Genomic DNA, 20,457 nt, shown 5'->3' with positions numbered 1-20,457 from the left:
TCAGAGGCAGACGAAGGAAATGAAAACGTGACTCCTTCACAGTTATGAATGCAGCCCCCCATCCCTCGAGGTGCTCTCATTAGTTGCAGCGTGTGATATAATAAAGTGTGAATGATGCCAAGTGCCAGGCATGCCAAATCTTACACTGTCACAGTCTCACATCTAATTGGACTAGCGACAGGATGTTGTTGTTGTTGTTTATGTTGTTGTTGAGGGAACCACGGTCACTCCGAGAAGCCTGGAGATGAAGAAAGACGAAACAACAAAGGGATGTCTGTGATGCTCTTTCACACAAATACAGACAAACAAAGGATCGTTTGTATGCGATTGTTCTGTAATGCACACGCGCTTTGTAAAACACCTACACAGTAGCTGTTGTACAGTATCTACACTCACACACAGATACAGTACAAAGTGCAAACACAACACACACCCACAAACTCGCAGCTCTGTAGTGAATAGAGACGCCTCACTGAATTTGTATTGCGCTCACAGTTTCCCTCCTCTACAGTAAGCGGTGGCGCGGGGGTGCTGCTGCTAGTGGCGTTGACGTAGCAATTATCGTTCTCGTGCTCCAGTATTACAGCCAATCCACGAGGATTAAGTGCACAGAAGAGGAAGAGTTAGTCATTATCCTCACATGAGCGTCATCTCTATCATCATAGCAGTCATTTGCTGTGAAGATATGTTAATAGAGGGGTTCGAGCTGCAATACAGCCGATAAAGGCAGACACCTTCACCTACAGGGACTGTGGGAGATGACAAAAGATGAAACATTTGAAAGTGGCTCCACAGCAGGTGAATTCCTGCGGTTTCCTCCTTCCTCTGTGTGAAGCAAAACACTGCCAGCATCAGCTCACTCAAGAAATCCACTGGGAAAAAATTAAAGATTATTCCAGTACATGTTTTTGCACTATGGTGTTTATTATTATTATTATTATTATTATTATTATTATTTTATAATTGTTCTTTTTTAGTCTCATTAAGTTACCTTCAGTGTTTTGTAGTGATGCCAAATACAGTTTTCATATTTTTTTTGTTATGTTTTGTTGTGTTTTCTAGTTTCCAGTTCTTGTTTTGCTCATTGTGATTTAGTTTTTCTTTAAATATTTTTATATATTTTGGGGGTATTTTCTGTTTCTTTTTACTTTTTGTTTTTGATCTGTTCTTGGGTAATTGTCATGGACAAAAATGAACATTTACAACAATTAAGAGTTAGGCCTAGCTTTTGGAATTTAAGTCAAAGTAAACTTTATTGTCATCTCTGGTATATACAGTACAGTATATAGAGAGATGAGACGACAAGGCTCCAGTTCCATTCAGTGCAAAAAACAACAATAAATATAAGAAGAGTAAGAAATAAATAGGTTGTCTCTTTGTTGCGACATCAAGTTAATGGAAGCACAGCCATAAATTAACATTTAAAACGTACAACTTTCTCTTTATTTTCCAATCATTTATTTATCCCCGATCTTGTTTTGGACACCTTTATTTCCTAATTCTTGCCATAAATTGAACAAGTTGTTGGAAACATTCCTCAGAGAGTTTGGTCACTATTAACATGTTGGCACTGGCAGTTTATAATTTGTCATTTCCACACCCATGAATAAAAAACATCTGCTGTTGCTGAAAGGGTAAACTGTGGTAACATGGGGTAGGCAGTGGCTGTGAAAGGATTGACATGATCAACATTAATACTGTCTGTGGTGACTATGGTGTTTAAATGATGCTCAGTTGGTACTAAGAAGCTCAAAGTGTGTCAAGAAAATGACCCCCACACCAATACACCACCATCAGGAACCTGAGCCTCTCATATGAGGGAGAATGGCTTCATGCTTTCAACTCTCCATTCTGTCTGCGAAGGTTTTCAGTCATACAGGTCATTGTAATCTAAGGAGCTCGGAAAGAAAAGCATCTGGAAGTTTCTTGAAGACGTCTTACCTCTAATCCGAGAAGCTTCTTCAGCTCTAAGAGCAACTGGTGGAGTGCCAGATTTTAAACCCTGGGATCTGGGACTCTCCACACCAGTTGCTCTTAGAACTGAAGAAGCTTCTTGGATTAGAGAGGTAAGACGTCTTCAAGAAACTTAGTGAAGTCCACATGCTTTTCTTTCCAAACTCCTTAGAACAAAATCTGTCACAGGGCAAGATATCTCAGATATCCATTAGACAGGTAACAGAATTTTGGGAAGCCCATACGAATCGTAGTCTAAGCTTGTAGTTGTTGGTTGACCGCTAAGAACAGCTTCAGCTCAAAGCAGACTGTCCATTTTGCACCGACCCCTGGCATCAACAAGGCATTTCACTTAGAGAACTGTAAACCCTACAGATGATTTTGTTTCTACATACGCAGGCTAGCCGGTCCAGCACCAACAACCACACCACTTTCAAAGTCATTTAAATCAGTGGACTGGTTTATGTCCGTCAATATTTTCACGGACCGGCCTTTAAGGTGTTGCGGATAAATACAACAAAATAGAACCAGTACCAAAAAAAGAAGATTTATTCATAACACACGGGAAAAGACCCAGGGAAATCAAGTTAATGATAAAGACGATTAAAAAAAAATGCTAAAAAACGATAAAAACCCTGAAAACCATGAATTTCACACCCGAGCCTCAACTCTCACAGCCTGGTACCAAAAGACTTATTTTAATCTAATTTATCACTGATTTAATCATCTTTCCTCCTATTCTGACACTCGATTTTAACTTCAGCAGGCCCTCCTGTCCAGGCCTGCATGCCACTGAGCCGCTGGCATGTGACTGACCAGTTAGATATTTGAATTAATGAGCAGCTGAACAGGCGTATCTAGTGTAGTGTCCAGTGAGTGTATGTAAGGACCTAATGCACAACATGATGAAAACAAACACTGCTCATGAATCTTCCATCATAAAAACCTGCTCACTAGAATTTTTCACTTTCTTGGACTACATCACCAGAAGTTTTGTAACTCGCAAATAATTAATCCAAATTAAATGAATATTCAAAGGATACTTAATACAGAAAAGCTGATGTAAAACACAGTGCACTTTATTTTACCCAGACTTGTTATTCGGAGAAAATCGCGCTCTCATGTTACATGACCTTTTTAATATGTCGCTGAACTGAACAATACTCTGAATCCACTTCTGCTTTGTTTGTACCCTCACTGCATTCATTCATTGCATTGAGATCATTACCCATTTATGCAGCTTTTCATTTCTACCAGTATACTTGTGCTGTTAACATTAAGCGACTGTATAAGTGCCTTCAACATTGCACTCTTAAAGTTACAGTAGCATTAGGCTGTCGTTTTATTTTTTGTGACATTTTTTAAGGTTATCAGTCACTCATGCTGCCTTTTTGTGATGTCCTATGTGGTAAATTAGGTTGGGAAGGGCCAGTTAGTCAGCTGAATTCAACTTATTATCATTACGCAATATTAAAGTAAAGTTGGACCACATTGAAATACAACCAGATCATTAGCGCTACCAAATCTAGTTTGGGCTGCATTTGATAGTAGAAACATGGGCCGCACTTCATAATAATGTCACACTATTAAACATTATTAGTAAGGTATCAGCAAGTGCTTAATTTATCACTTATACAACAATATACCTCCTTAGTATAACAAGAGATATATTATTATGATTATGATTATATTATGATTATAATTATTACAGTGATGTAGTGGCAGTGATAGATACATAGTGTAACAGTAACAGATGGATAAACATATCTACATTTATAAATGGCATACTAAGGAGGAATAGTGCTATATAAATGATGAATTAAGTACTTACTAATACCTTATTAATGCTTAATAGTGTGAAATTACTTAGTCCCACCAAAACATGCTTTGTAGCCATCATAGATTTTGCCATAATACTTACAGACTTATAATAAAAATCTCAGAGGTTATATTTGATAGCAAGCCACATCAGTACTTTGGTGACAACAGCTCACCACTCTGAAAATGCCTGTTTTATACTTGTATAGCATTACTCTTGCATTGAATCAGCCTGGAGTGTAGTGGTTCTGGGAGCCAGCTGCAAGAGAGATAGAGATATACAGAGAGAAAGGGAGATAGGCAGATGGAGACATGACTGGGTGCCTGGTGTGTTTTGTCATACATACCAACAATATTGGTGACTCATCAGCATCCTCTCTCCACGTCCTGTCGTCAGACATTGTCACATGCGTTTTGTTGCCCCAGGATATCTTTCGGATACACAAACAGAAACATTTCCAATCCTAACCTAACCTTTACCTTCACCTTAACCTAAACCTAACATTGTCCAGACCTTAAACCAGAGTCTTTATGTTGAAATGTCATCACTTATTTATTTATTTTCTATTGTGAAAAGAGTTCCCACAATGTGACTGCGTCTACAGATTCATGTCCGCATCCTATGAGTAATCTCACACACACACACACACACACACACACACACACACACACACGCACACACACGCACACACACACACAAATCCAGAAGCCTTCGGATGATGTGTTTCTGACGCTTTCCATGATGTGTTCCTGTCTCAGTGCTGACATATTTGCTGGTGTAATCAGACCTCCCCGCATTCACTCACTGCACCGCAAACAAAGCTGCATTCATAGAAATGATTTCATTAAAATCAAACCAGGTGCACTACCAGTGAATCAACCTCAGCAGAACCAGGTGTGAGGTAGCAGCAGAGTGATCACCACTGTGGAAATTTTTTTGTTTTTTTTAAGCAAGTTTAAGCTTTTTTAGGGTTTTAAAAGAAATCAACTTCTGTGGGGGATTTCAGGGATTTCAATCCCATGCATAGTCTGAAGTTTGTTATATTAATAATTTATTAACAGAAAATCCAAAAACAGTTTTACCATCTGAAATGTGAATCCTGTTCATTTATTTTTGTGAGGTTGTTCACTTGCAATTTTACAAATGCAACTTTAGCAAAAATGAAACAAAACACACAGCATGTGTATAATCTCAGCTCTTTCAGCAGAAAGTAGAAATTGGGTGATATGATGCACTGTTAGTTCTCCAAACTGGCTTTGTGGTTGCACAATTTTCCTGCCAAGCCCCAAAAGTCTGAGTCAACAACACTAGAGTGGATGATTATCATCTGAGACATCTCCAGGGCAGCTGCTCTCTGCCTGCCTTGCCCTTTAAGACTAAAAGACTTTTGCCCATTTGAGCTATCCCACTCCTACACAGTGAAACCACCACACACTCAGACACACCACACACACACTGATTGTTTTAATCCGTTCATCATCAGTCGCACAAAAAGAAGATGAAAGCACACAGACCAGGAGACTGGCTGTACCTTTTTATATTTTGTTTCTCGTGTTAAATTTTTAAAAAAGTTGCAAACATTTGTGAAAGAATGAATCGTTCCAAGAGCTCATTAAATTCAGACGTCAAGTTTGTGAAATGTTATCCCTCCTAGATTCTCAGCGATCAGCTGTCACAGTTTTGCAAAGTGGAAGTGTTTGTCAGGAAGTGGCAGACCATATGAAGTTACCATAAAAGTCACCAATGCTCTGCTGACTGAGTAACTGCAGAGCTATAAACCTCTTCTGGCATTAAGATCAGCACAAAAACTGTGCATTGGGAGCTTCATGGCAAGTGCCGAGCAGGTAGGTAGGTGTCCCAGTACTTTTGTCCATACTGTGCATTTACACCGAAACAGGGAGTGACTTTAGCATTCACATAAATTTTTTTTATGCAAGGCAAATATTTCCCACTTTTCTTTCACTTCTGTTTTTAATCTTCATTAAGCAGAAATCTCAAGGGGCTAAAAAACAGTCAGTTTGAAAGTGCCAGAAACTGCAGATCTTCAAATGTCCACTCAAAGTTGGCTCCGTCTCTATAGTCACTCATGTAAACATGCCCAATTCCATAGCAGAAAAAAACACATTTACATCCCAGTAGCAACAAAATAAAATAAAATAAAACAATAAATATATAAATACATATACTCAGAGATGAGGTGTTCTAGGGATGTCCAACTGGGAAGGATCCCCGGTGATGATATCTCAGACCATGGTGTCCCCATGGAGGTGGAGGAGGTGGCTGGGGAGAGGGAAGTCTGGGCTCCAGACCCAGACAAACAGCAGAAAACTGATCAAATAAAATAATACAAAATAAAACAATACCATCAATATAAAAAATTCCTTGTTTAGAAATGTAGTAGTGTATAAATAAGTCATTACTAAGGGTTTGCCTGCTTTTATTTACAGGTGAGTGATGACTGTTTACCTGGATCTCTTGACCATGTTTGTGATATCGATGCTTTCCAAAGCAAATAAAACCATAACTATGCTCCAGGTTTTTAATTAATTAATTAATTCCACAATTATTTGCTGATGCCAATTAACATATGAACATAGTATGTGTATGTGTGTTAGCAAGTTAAGTTAGCATCCTGGGCTCTCATTCAAATGTGGCCACATCAGGCTTCATTAAAAAAATGGTGAAGGCCATAATGCTAAAGGTGTTCACAAGCAGTGTTGGTCAAGTTACTTGAAAAAAGTAATCAGTAACTAATTACTGATTACTTCCCCCAAAAAGTAATCCCGTTACTTTACTGATTACTTATTTTCAAAAGTAATTAATTACTTAGTTACTTAGTTACTTTTTAAAACACGATTTACAACTTGAATAGGTGATAAAGTGATAGATCTTTCAGCCCAATTCTACTTTTTCTACATAACCCATCATACAAAATGTAATCAAATGGAAAAGTCTCTTTTAACTTTATGCATCAAGCAAAAATTTAATTATGCAATATTCTCTGACTGGAAGAAATTTGTTTAATATTTAAACCTATTTTCCACATTCCAGCACATAAAATATTTTTTGTGTGTGTTTGCACTCAGTCTTTCAAATAGACGCAAGTAAAACACAGCAGAAAATAAATAACATCAAAGACTAGCGGTCCTGTTGCTCTATTTTCACCTGTAAAGCAGGAGTGGAGTAGGCGGAGGTTTACCCTGGTGCAGGTGTGCCGCAGCGGTCAGTGGAAGAATCCGCGAGTTTCTCTGTGAATTTCCCATTACGTCGTAGCGCACTCGTGCTTGCTTGGAAGTTTAGGGGTTTTTTTCGCTGTAAAAAGAAGTTTTTTTCCCACGCACGACGGACAATAATGTTTTTGTCACTTTTTATGGAATCAAACTCAAACTAAGGTCAGTACTTCCACGCTTTAAACGCTGCACGCTCATACTCTCTCCCGCACTCGATATATTCTCCATTGTTGATCTGCACACAGCTGTTGCCACGAACTTCGCACTTGCTTACGTCACTGTCATGAGACATTCTCGCAAAAAAAAAACGGTTTTAGTAACGCAGTAACGCAGCGTTCCTACGGGAAAGTAACGGTAATCTAATTACCGTTTTTGCAATAGTAATCCCTTACTTTACTCGTTACTTGAATAAAGTAATCGGATTACAGTAACGCGTTACTGCCCATCTCTGTTCACAAGCCTACAAGTGACATGCCAGTAGCTAAGTCCATCTTTCATATACAGTGCATTATGAAGTACTCTGCTTTGTTTACCGGCTTGATGCCAGCATCATGTGACTGTTGTGTGGGCTAAACAGGTCCCTTGACAGTTAAGGGGAACTACAACTAGTCACGGTTATCTGTATTTTTTTAAACAGTTTTTGTAAAGTTCCCCAATGAAAAATTTCCCTTTTGGCAGATGTCTAAACTGTATTATATTATTTTAACTTGCCAAGGTGAGTAAATCCTGTTTTTTTTGTATCAGTGTTGCAGACAGCCACGGCAGCTTGATTGTGGGCAGACAAAAGGGCAAAACCTTGAAACTAAAGCACCCAAACTGAGCTCATGTATGATTAACACCGTAAGTTGCCAGCTATGCTGTCTTCTCCTCTTCTTCTTCTACTACTACTATTTCACCCCATTAGGGATTGCCAAATCTCACTGTATTCCCACATCCACAAGTCTTCTCTGTGGTCTTCCTTTTTTCCTGCTTCCTGGCAGCTCTATATTCAACATCGTTTGTCCAGTATATCCACTATCCCTCCTCTGCACATATCCAAAACATCTCCGCCTTTCCTCTTTAATTGTGCCTTCAAACCATTAAACTTGAACTGTCTCCCTGATGTACTAATTTTTAATCTTGTCCATTCTGGTCACTCCCAATGAAAATATTAGCATGTTCAGCTCTTGAAGCTCCATCGACTTCCTGTCTTTTTGTCAGTGTCACCGTCTCTCAACCATGCATCACAGCAGGTCTCACTACTATCTTGTAAACCTTCCTTTTCACTCTTGCTGCTATCCTTCTCTCACAAATCACCCCTGATATTCATCTCCACACATTCCTGCCTGTAATCTCCTCTCTTGTGCATTGTCCGTTAGTTTGGATGTTTGATCCCAGGTATTTAAACTCATGTATGTTCACCTTTCCAACTATCTGCCTTTTTATTCCTTTCAAATGACTTTCATTCCTCTTCTCTCCAGACGATACCTCCACCTCTCCAGGCTCCCTTTCACTTACTCTCTACAGATCACAATGTTGCAAAAATCACAGTCCACAGAGACTTCATCAGTCAACCTGTCCATCACCATCACAAACAGGAAGTGACTCAGAGCAGATCCCTGATGTAATCCACTCCCACTTTGACCCCATCTATCACTCCAACCACACACCTCACTGCTCTTTCTTGGCATGAAGAAATACTGTTACTGTTACTCATCAGCCTTATCCCTCTGTAGCTTCTATAGCTCTGCACATCACCCTTATTCATGTAGCCATGCAACCTCATCAATATATTTATTAATCTTCAGGCACTGGCTAAGCTAACTTTAAACCTAACCCTAACCGAATGTATTCGTTGACATATACATATATACATACATACACATAAACGGAAGACTGACCTTCCCATTTAAGTGTTATGCAGCCGCCCCAACTTACTGCTGGGCTTCACTGTCACCAAATCATTTAGGGTGGATTAGGAGCAATGTAGCAATGAGAGGCGAGGAGACACAGTCAAGGATAAGTCAGGCAGGGAGTTTGGATCCCTGCAGTCTGCCTCCAAAAGCCGTCACCTCACCAGAGGCTCCAAACTGCGACATGTCACACCACATGACACAGAGACAAAGACGTGAAAGAGCAAGAGGAACAAATCATGAGGAACATATCGTGATGGAGGGAAAAGAACGAGGTGATTACAAAAGAAATATATAGTGAGGTGCAAAAAGAAGTTACACAATTGTAACGACAGCTTGACAAAAATACTCCCACCTAACCTTGAGTGTTCAACAAGGGCAGCCTGTCTGTGTGACATTGTGAAGGAGTCAGCGCAGTGTGTGTGTGCGTGTCACCCACATGTGTCAGTGGTAGTTAGCGATGTGGAATTGTGTGCCTGTGTGTGGGGCACAGCAGTGGAAATGACACATCACTCCATCAGCAAAGTGCTACTTTGCAACAATCACCATTAAAGAGATGATGCTCAGCAAAACAGAGACGGTAGAGGAGAGTTAAGAGGAGGACGGGGACCAGCAGACAAAGACTTTCCTACTGACCCACAACAGGAGGAGCTTTGTCATTGCTGTCCATCTACCACGCTGTGAGACACAAATAAAGGTACTGAGTGGCAGCTGTTGTACATATAATGCACAAGCCTCTGCTGCTCATTTACATTTCTCTGCATTAGTAGTCCAGACTAGACACAAGTCTTACAGAAAGAAACACTGACAAAGATGGCGGATAGCTGACGTGAATAGAAGCAACACTGCACTGAGGCAGTTCTGTCACTCACACAAAGCAGCAATAATTGCATTGAGAGCGAGAACAGGCTGGCAATGCACACCAAAAACAATAATAATAGACAAACAGCGCAACAGAGAGACAGAGAGATAATATGAATATTTAATTCTGGAACAAAGTGTGCACATCATATCATAAAACAGATTTATATTTCAACAGTTCTTAACATGAACACACTTTTGCTTTGTTCCACAGGAAACTGAACAAATCAGTTTTGGACTTCTACTTTGTGATGCAGCGAGTGATTGGTGCATATTTACATTTCTGCATTGCCTTCTGTTTTTTACAGCACAGCAGGTTTGAAAGTGCTGACAGGAAAATTCCCCGAAACGTCCTTTCCATCCACTTTTTTTCCTCTAAACTGCTCTATGAAAACGAAGACAGCAACCAGAAATAAAACACCGTCTCGCACATCTGAAAGCATGCGAGGCATCTTCTGCTTCCTGTGCTGAAATTCAAGCGAAGGCCATTCTCAATTAAAATTTCAGCAGACACAAAGAGCCATAGAAGCATTCACATACAAGTCTGGCTGGTAATAAAAGAGACTTTATGGCAGAAAGTGATGCATGATCATTTCTTCTGTGTTATTAAATCGATGACTGATCTGATTATGTCCACCAGCCACGATCCCACTTTAACGAGGTTTTCACTGGTGAGACGGAAGCAGCTGTCACTTCTCGTTTTGATTTCTGTTGGCAAGGCCCGATGGTTTCTGAAGTACCTGCTGAATTGCTAAAAAAAAGAAGAAGAAGAAGCTTCAGTGTAGTGTTTCTCATGTTTGGCTGTTAGTGAGACAGAATCAGGTTAGAGGTAACAAAGCCCTTCTGGGGTTTGCAATAAAAGAGAATTCCCATTTGCAGTTTCTTCACTGAAGGTGCAAATAAACCTTAAATGGAAGTAAATTTCCTTCAAGAAGAAACTGCCTTACAGACAGTTCACATCTTCTCAGACATTTCCATCTGTTAAGCATAAAGTTTATTTATCTTTAAGTCTCTGAGTTATTTTGTTGCTCCTCCCCTGCTCTGAAACTTTTTTTTTCACATTTATTACCTCTACTCCATGAGGCTATGTGATCCGTTTGGTTTGTCTGGTTGTTAGCAAACAAAAAAGTTCATAAGTTATGGGTTTTCATCGTTTTCTTTACCAGAGCTAGCAATTAGCCTAGCTTCCAAGCAGACGAGTGATTCTTTTTTAAGAGCTGATCCAGATCTGTGTTGACATGTGGCATTTTAAAAAATTGCAGGAGATAAACGGTGCTGAAAATTTAGCTTGGTTCACAGGATTCACAGCCTTTCTTGACTCCTGTTCAGCCACGGTTCAGAAATCTATCCACTCTCCCTCTCAGTGTGTCAAAGCTTCTTTTCATCCCACAGATTCATCTACCTGATCAACAAACTCTTAGCGAGATTCTCCGTGACACCTTTTGAAGATTTCATTTGTCTGGCTGACTCACAGGTCACAACGCACAAATTTTCCATTCAGGCTTTTCACAGTACTTTGGCTGAGGACCGAAAAGACTGGACTACGTGAGCTGAGGGAAGGACCTACGTGCCTGCTGGGTCTCCTAATCCTGATGGCATGAATAAACCCACAGCAGAGACACAGAGAGAGCGAGAGAGAAAGGGGCTTGTCGTGATTGGGTGCCCTGAAGCCTGGTCGGGGCATGACGTCGACCTGCCTCGAAACCAGTCCTTCTCCCTGCAACTACAATTTCCCTCGCTGTCTGTCAAACGGATGTCACAGACACTGCTGCACACACACACACATCTGTCTCCTTATTATAGCGCACCTCAGGTCTTGACTGCATGCCTCAGAGATATGATGCATAATTTGTTTTGCTATCAGCCCCCTGCTGCCTCATCCATCAGCTGTGAAAGACATTTGTGGGGAATTGCGTTCCTCCTCTGATAAGGCTGCTGTGATGTCAGAAGCCCAAGCGCTGTGGGGATGATGACTCATGCTCATCACCGGAGGAACCCCTCTGCAACCCCACCCCCAACATATCTCCACACACTCAGCCCCGATGGCCTTCTTGCTTTTACCTCCTCATAATCCCCCATGGACTCCCACTGGTGCTCTCTCAGTGCAGTAATTGGTGGCCTGGGTTTGCTTCTCAGCAATGGAAGAGGGGGTGGGGGGGTGAAGAACAACTACAATATGGAGATGAGGTCCAGAGTATGAGTCATGAGGGGAGTGAAAGTAGAGCAGAGCCCCTCCTTTGATATTCCTCACTACAACCCTTCTCTCTTATGTCTTGCCACAAAATTTAAGGACCTCTGGTGTTATGGGAGTAAGATGTGACCTTGACTGAAGTGCAAGCCACTTGGAAATAAAATCACGGCTTCCAAAAGTCACACTTTTATTTATTTTTTTAATTCACAAGCGTATGGTTCACACGTTAGACAAACTGGCGTTAATGGCTGAAAATAAGATTCCAGCATCTGTCTCTGGGATATTTGCTTCATTTCGACAGACTCTTTAAACTCAGTTTCAGCTCCAGAACGACAGAAAACTGTCGGCACCAGCGGCTCTTTTACGTGGTGACTCAGGTATAATCAGTCTCTGGCCAATCATCCAGCGCTACTACGTCAGATGATGAAATCCGTTAAATCTGATGCACCATCTAGATTCAAGTGCAGCACATAATGACTAAGTCGTGATATCCTTCATCACTGCTGAACCCTCATCTTAGTGGAAAGTCAGCTTTTTGATATTCGTTCAATGGCGGGCTGAGAACTACTGAGTTCTAATTCTTGATTCACAAGTTTTTTTGTCTTTTTAAGTAAAGTTTAGGTTTTTGATTGTCAGCTTAGAGGACTGAACTGTTTTTAAAGTGTTTTTTACAAGCAGCCACTAAACATAAAAAATATGACTGTTAATAGGACCGTGTTATCGTTCGCAAAGGTATCACTTTGCTTTTGATAAACAAAAATTATTGTGAAAATTGTGTAGGATGAAATTGTTTCAGTTTTATTATGAAGTAGACTGATTTTCTGGTTTTCTGAGGAAGAAGTTCAATTCAGAAATGCTCTAATCTGTGATTTTTACTGCAGATCAGACCGGAAAACACAACACACTGCCCTATCATACACAGTAAAAGAACATCTTTGTAGCCCTCGGCTCACGTAGTGGCTCAAAGTGTTTATTTGTGAAATATCTAATACTTGAGTGCAGCCCAGTGGTTCAAAAGAGGAAAATCGACGTGTTGATTCAGTACTATAGGCTCACTGCAGACTCTCTCTGGGTCCTGTTTTTAGTTTAGATTCAAAAGAAAGTTAAACTCTAAAGCCTGAAATGCTGAATTTGTAAGAAGTATGAACGTTGCCTTTAGATACACAAGGACTAAATGACATTACTGTTATAGGTAGGTCAAGGTCAAAGTCAAATGTATTTATATAGCACATTTCCAGACAGACCATGCTGCACAAAGTGCTTAACAATAAGAAAATAAATGCCATTGAAACAGAAACAATGTATATAAAAAAAAGTACAACAATAAAAGTAAAAGGACAATAAGAGCACAAGAGACAATAGTTAAGTAAAGATGACCTTTAACCTTAGTGGATGGTGTTTAAGAAGCTGGGAAAGTTAAGAACATTTATACCAGAAGACTTGCAAAAGCCTCACTAATATTCTAATAACGATAGCTAATGACTTAGTAGCTAAAGGTTATTAAAAATTTGCTATTTTATTAACCTAAAAGCAAGGGTAAATGCACGGCGGTGCAAAAAAAGAACCAAGGTTTCTTTCATTGAAGTCACAGGCAGGAAATCAAACAGAGAGCAGCAGAGGCAGATTCAGGCCATACCAGGGTCCAGAGGAATAACAAAAGCCAGAAAGTAGCGTAACAGGATATAAAATAGTTCTTTCTTTGATACACTTATTTGTTAAAAGAAGGGACAATGCACATTTATTAACACACATATTAAATCCACTCTGCAACCACAGGTTACAGTGCTGCAATTTCACCCCTTCCATGTTTTTGCTTATTTTCAAGCCTCTTGTGCCACCAGGTGGTTGGTGCTATGCTAGACTTCACTGAATTCAAAATCGCTGTTTTTTCCATGCTTCTATTTGACCATAATATAATAAACAACATCTGGGTCTTCTTTCTTCTGATTGGCTGCCCCTCACAAACACAGAGTTTAAACAGCATCATAAATATCCAAGATTAGAAAATAGTGCCTAAAGAGTCTGTATAGCCCAAGATTATGTCTCACTGTGATCTCTAGGCTGACTTCATTTATCACTGTAACCTCTGTAATGCGTACATGAGATAAATGCTTAGATTTAGAGAATTGTGGGGGGGGGGGTTTGTTTGTTTTTTTACCTGATTTGCCCATAGTGTCTGTCGGGCATTATCATCCTATTTTTCTTTAATATGTTGTAAACATTTAAAGCAAAACACCCTGAATGAAAGCTGAAAGTCTTCACTTCAGTCACATCTTGACTGTGTGGTTTCAAATCCACTGTGTACGCACGTCTAATTATTTAAAAAAGAAAAGAAGTTTAAATGTAAAAAAGATAAGATAAGATAAGATAAGATAAGATAGAACTTTATTAATCCCTCGGGTGGGTTCCTCTGGGAAATTCGACTTCCAAAAAAAGCACAGCAACGACCAAAGTTACAGTTACAGAACTGTTATATATATATATATATACACACACACACACACATATATAAATACAGAGACAATATAAATAAAATATACGAAGGGGATAAATAGAATAAATAGGAATAAAAAATAAAAATACAAGTGAATTGCACATTTCAAGTATTGAGTCTATTGCACTGTTGACTATTTACAAAAAGTATTGCACAAGGTATTGCACAGTGAGGTGAAGAGGCACTACAGCTTAGTTGTTCCCCCCTCCTTTGTCCTCCTGTTTCCCCTCCCTCTCCCCTCCAGAGAGGAGTTAAACAGTCTGATGGCGTGTGGGACAAAGGAGTTTTTAAGTCTGTTAGTTCTTGTCTTGGGGAGAAGCAACCTGTCACTGAACAGACTCTTCTGGTTGTTTATGGCCGTGTGCAGAGGATGCCTGGCATTGTCCATAATGTCCATCAGTTTCTTTAATGTCCTTTTCTCTGCCACTGTCACCAGAGTGTCCAGCTTCATGCCGACCACAGAGCTAGCCCTCCTGATCAGTTTCTCCAGCCTGGATGAGTCCCTCTTTGCTGTGCTGCTCCCCCAGCACACCACAGCATAGAAAAGTACTCCAGCAACCACCGACTGGTAAAACATCCTCAGGAGCTTCCTGCAGATGTTAAAAGACCTCAGCCTCCTGAGGAAGTACAGTCGGCTTTGGGCTTTTTTATACAGGTGCTCTGTGTTGCATGACCAGTCCAGTTTGTTGTCCACCCACAGCCCGAGGTACTTGTACTTGTTGACCACCTCCACCTCCTCCCCCTCTATCTGAACCGGCAGTGGACCTGCTCTGGACCTCCCGAAGTCCACAACCAGTTCCTTAGTCTTTGAGGTGTTGAGTTGCAGGTGGTTTGTGTGACTCCATGCGACAAAGTTCCTCACCAGACTTCTGTACTCCTCTTCCTGATCATCCCAGATACACCCCATGATGGCCGTGTCATCTGCAAACTTCTGAATATGGCATAATTCAGAGTTGTAGCAGAAGTCAGAGGTGTACAGGGTGAAGAGAAGAGGGGACAGCACAGTTCCCTGTGGTGCTCCTGTGCTGCTGACCACAGTGTCAGACGTGATGTCCTTCAGCCTGACGTACTGTGGTCTGTCGGTGAGGTAGTCGGAGATCCAAGCCACCAGGCAGGGGTCTTAGTTAAAAGTCTTAGTTAGTAGATAATACTGTTCATTGGATGTTGGATGTTTTTAGTGTACGTGCTGATATGTAATGTCATATAAATATGTAGCACTGGCGTTGTCTCACAAAATTATATATTCAATCGGTGCGTGTAATGAAAGGATCAGAAAGCTGAACTTGAAATTTTATTTATTTTTGAGCTTTTATCCTCTAGGTGGCAGCATTTTGCACAGTATGAAACTGATAAGAGCTCCCTATTAGATACCACACTGACAACAAAATGGCTTTATCATAATGTTCCAGATTAGTTCAAAAGGAGGACAGAAAGGACGTTCTGTCTTTCAAAAGATGGGCAGAAACACGAGTCTTCTCTTTTTTTGCAATTTCATTCTTGTGACACACGCTGTGCCCGATAACTGTGAGATTTACTGCGATGCAAGACCAGCTGAAAGGCATTATATTCATTATATTTTCAACATGCATTCACAAAAGCCATTTAAAAAAAATGAGAGTAAACCTGCAAGCGAAGAGTTTGTATTTTACTACTTTGTCAAATACATATAAAGACAAGCTTGTCCTTTCATCATCAACAGTTTCCAGGTTGTTGTTTGACTTTAAAATATCTTTTATAGTTTATAACAGTCATCGCTGCCGATGGGAGTAAACGCTGATGTGGAGTTCTAATCAAAACCCAGATTATCTGTAGCTACAGAGACTTTCTCATGAGAACATCTTCTTATCACACTTACACAGTGCTTTTGTACATCTTGGGAAGTCGTGCTTCGGAATAGTTTCTTACAGGCTCTGATCTCCTAAGAATAATAATACATGCAGCAGATGTTAGTGCAGTGTGTTACAGATGGGGGGCATAATCTATTTCTCCCTGCCAGAGTCCTGTGAAACCATGGACATCGTGTCACAGATTTATAACACATGTACGCTGCTGGCTCTACAGTTTAGAAAAACACGGCCCCTAAAAGAGATGCTGAGCAGCATCACTGAACTGGATCACTTTCTGACAGTTATTGTTAAAAATCACTTTGCATGATGAGAGTTCATATTAATATTGTCGCACATTTCAAGACATCCAGTTTGACGTGGTTTATAAAAGGCTTTATGAAGGATGTATATAAACAGAAGCAGTCAAGTTACAAATTAGACTATTTATCAAGGAAAATAATCAACCTGAAGGTCGGAAATTTCAGGTGGGGGGGTGGGGGGGGGGGGAGGCCTTTGATTTTGATTTGGATGATTATGAGACAACATAATCTAGTTCGGCTTAACAGAAGTACTCAGGGTTCAGCTGGTCTCAAAGCAGATGAATGAGCTGTGTCAGTTTTGGCTTGTGACTCATTAAACTGTAGACTAATCTTCTTGCAACCTTTTCCCAAAGGATTCCTGTTTGCCTGTCAGCTATAAACAGTTCGAGCCGAGTTATCATTGCTTCTTATGATGTTTGATTAATATTTAAATTAATGGAAGAGAGATAAAAATGAGAGAAATCTAAAAGAAATGCTTTTTAGTAGAAGACCTTTTCGTTTTTATGAGCTGCTACAATTATCTTCTGACTCCTGTGATTCATCGAGCCACCCAATAAAGGGCTTCAGACATTTATGTTCTTAGTCACATCTAAGAGACACTCTTTCATTATGAAAATGACACATCACTTGTGGAAAAAAAAATTGCTGCTTTGTCGAGATTTGTGCACATGTGGTAAATGGGAATCATGTGATTAACAGGTGACTTGTATTTAACTTGGCGTAAGCCATTTGCTTTACAATACATTCAGCAGTGACACACTTCACAGTATTAAAAGCTCGGTTCAGTCCTTCAGGTTTGAAAATCTTGGTGTTTTTATTTTAAGTATTGCATCATCAACTTACACAGCTAGAATCGTCATCAGAGTGCATGTTTTACAAAGGTTCAGAACAACAGGAGGGCTCCCTACTGCACTTGGGACTGCTTGTTTGGTTGGGCTAACTTGACTTCGTGGACCCGTTTGCTCAAATCAACCCCCTGAGAGAGACTGACACCAGAGTGGAGTGGGGTTTTACAAAGGACACTGCAACTTCCACTTCACGGGGCTGGTGCACTTCTGGCCAAGCTGTCCCCTAACCACCACTGAAACCTTAAACACAGGTAAAAATACAACTTTGTGATGAGGATATGCTAATGAATTTTGCAGCATGGCCAGAAATGTTTTGTCAGACCTCTCAATCAGCTGATCCAGGACTATTCTGCACTGGACTGAACATCTTTTGTTTTTGCATCGTACGCTGGAGAGCTTGTCTTTTTTAAAAAATGACAAACAGCCTTCAGAAGTGTGATATTTACTGAGTATCAAAGTGGCAAACAGCCCACTGACATCTGTGCAGACTAGTCATGGACTAGGTGCCTTTCTAAAGCTCAGCTTTAGTAAGAACACAGAGATCACACACATACATACACCCATGCACACACACATAGTAGACTCACATGAGTGAGGACAGACCTGGCCTCAGTAAAACCAGTTCTTTTAGTGTTGTTTTTGTTTTTAACCCGTCCTGGAATCATCTCGCATCTCAGCATTTTACAACGTGGGACAAAATGACACACATTTTGTGATAAACACTCAGTTTGTCCCATCATAGTAAAACACAACATTGTGTACTGTGTGAGCAGGTTAAAACACTGCAAAGAACTGATCGAGGTCTGAACAAGAAGAGAAATTCATTTGTCGCAGAACACTGAGACCTTTGTCGTGTCAGCAGTGCAGTTTCATAAAACCAACATAAGAAGAAAGCAGAAACAAAGATCAGATAAAGGTAATAACTTAAAACGGGGCAGAATAAATGTAAACTGTCCTCCACAGAGAGAGAGAAAGAGATAAAGAGAGAGGACACTGAGGTGTTCTGAGGTGGTTTTGGCTTTTTTTTTTTTTTTAAATATCTGAGCACCAAAAGTGGTGACTTTCTGATTTAGTGCCAAGTCCAACAACCTCAACAGAGCTCCGCAAAGAGCGTACATGTCGAACTCTACACCGTAACGATGTCCATCAGAGAAACCGAAGGTTTTGTTCTTTTGTGTTTTTATTTCTTTAAATCCTCAGTCGGAGGAGTTGTAAATGTAAGACACATTTTGTCAACTAAAACAAGTCTAATAGAGACTACAATCCTCCTAATAGAGGAAAGCGGAGTTTTAGACCCCTTTTATTTCATAGCAGCCGGCTCAATATTTGCCAGTAAAGTCTTGGCTATGGGTGAGTCTTGTGCAGAATTAGCTCCCCTCAGCACAGACCCAGAAACAAAGTCGAGAGCATTTCACCTTGCGACAGCAGAATGGGTATAAAGGTTCAGCCTGTGCTCCTGTTTCAGGTCTGTGATGCTCCTCACAGGCCTGGTGTGTGGCTGGGGAGTCAGCCCCGAACAAGGCTGGTGACTCTAAACAGGCGAGGCTCAGCACTAGGAGCAGCTTACGGGCCAATTACATTTCAAGTGTCCATTGAATAAAACAGCAAAAAAATGAAAACAAAAAAAATGGCTACATTTTCTTAACCACTCTCCCACCCACCCGGCAAAAAATAGAAAGAAAAAAAAAAACAAACCTTAACAATAATCCATAAAATATAAATTTTTTTAAAATAAGGAGTGAGGAATAAACATCAAAGAGAAGAGTAAAATAAGACAGAAACAAAATAAGTTAACCTTCTCCCCATTGTGTGTTCTTTGAGGGATTGCAGAATAAATATTCATCATATTCTTAGTTTTTTTTCTCTCACACACAAAATAATGGTTGGCAGCGCAACACGACAGTGGTAAAGAAAAACAAAGCGAACTGCAGCCGAAGTGCAATTCTTAATGCCGGTGGAGTAGGGATGGAGTACATTGACATCATACAACCCGTTTTCTTTTTCCAACACTTCAGACTTTCCCTCCACAGATCACCTGACCACCATTGGAATGCCATATAATATATTTTTTTTCTTTTTACTTAAACCGCCATTCACAAACAAGAGAATAAAAACTGTCTAATTGATTAAAAAAAACAAACAAAAACAAACAAACAAAAAAAAAACAAACAAAAAGAAAACAGTGAGAAACAAAGTCTGCATTTTCCAACAAATGCCATTTTAGATCACTGTTTACAACTGGATGGAAAGTCGTTCTACTGTTTCTATCGAGGATATCGTTCCTTTTACCTCCTCGGGGCGGGGAGCGGGGACAGAGAGGGTAGCGTTTGAACGTTTCCATCAGCAAATTTTATCGGAGGATAAAAATTGTTCTAAACTTTCAATTTAAAAATGCACAATAAACACAGGTCAAACAGCAACAGAGGCAATAGTTCTATCTGTAAGCACTACTTTTTTTGAACTCATTTTTAAAGTTTTATTTATTAAGCTATCTGTATGTACAAAAAAAAAAAAAAAAAATGTGGACGGTCACATGAGTCTTGAGGGAGAAAAAAAACAAACAAAAAACGGGAAGGAGTTCAAACTGACGAAACAAAAAACTGCACGAGTTATTGCTTGTTACTGCTGGAGAGAAGTTGGACATCTGTTCCAAAGCTTGTAGTTTGGATTTTTTTCCCTTGTTGCTGTTGTTTTTGTGTGTGTGTGTTTCTTCCTTCTTGGTTTGTGCCATTTCTATGGACAGCTCTAAAGTAGATAAGTGCAGGATAGCTTGTAGTAGCTGCTTGTCGAGGGGAAAGAAACCAAAACAAAACACACGCACACGCACACACACACACACACACACACACACACACACAAAGTTACAATTTCCACTCTTTGAAAATGCACTGAGCACCCACATCCGACAGGAATGTTTTCTTATTTTTTTCCCTCCGTTTTTGTGGCTTGTTTTCCTCCGTGTGTGGTCGGAAACAATCACGACAGATGCGCTTTGTTCGCTTTAAAAGCTTAGTGGTGGATCT

General features: G+C 40.1%; 1 long non-coding RNA gene across 1 annotated transcript; it reads right to left on the bottom strand.

The window, feature by feature from the left end:
* Positions 1 to 9,854: 9,854 nt before the first annotated feature.
* LOC113023247 (uncharacterized) lies at positions 9,855 to 11,340 on the bottom strand. The gene is made up of 2 exons (XR_003272527.2): positions 11,158 to 11,340; positions 9,855 to 10,506 (listed from the first exon to the last, which is right to left on the bottom strand). It is a non-coding gene; the product is annotated as an uncharacterized LOC113023247 (long non-coding RNA).
* Positions 11,341 to 20,457: the final 9,117 nt, after the last annotated feature.

This window comes from Astatotilapia calliptera, chromosome 6 (assembly GCF_964374335.1).
Source record: "Astatotilapia calliptera chromosome 6, fAstCal68.1, whole genome shotgun sequence".
In the NCBI taxonomy this organism is placed as follows: domain Eukaryota; kingdom Metazoa; phylum Chordata; class Actinopteri; order Cichliformes; family Cichlidae; genus Astatotilapia; species Astatotilapia calliptera.
The sequence above is the reverse complement of the archived record's forward strand: the minus strand, read 5'-3'. Positions and strand labels throughout refer to the sequence as shown.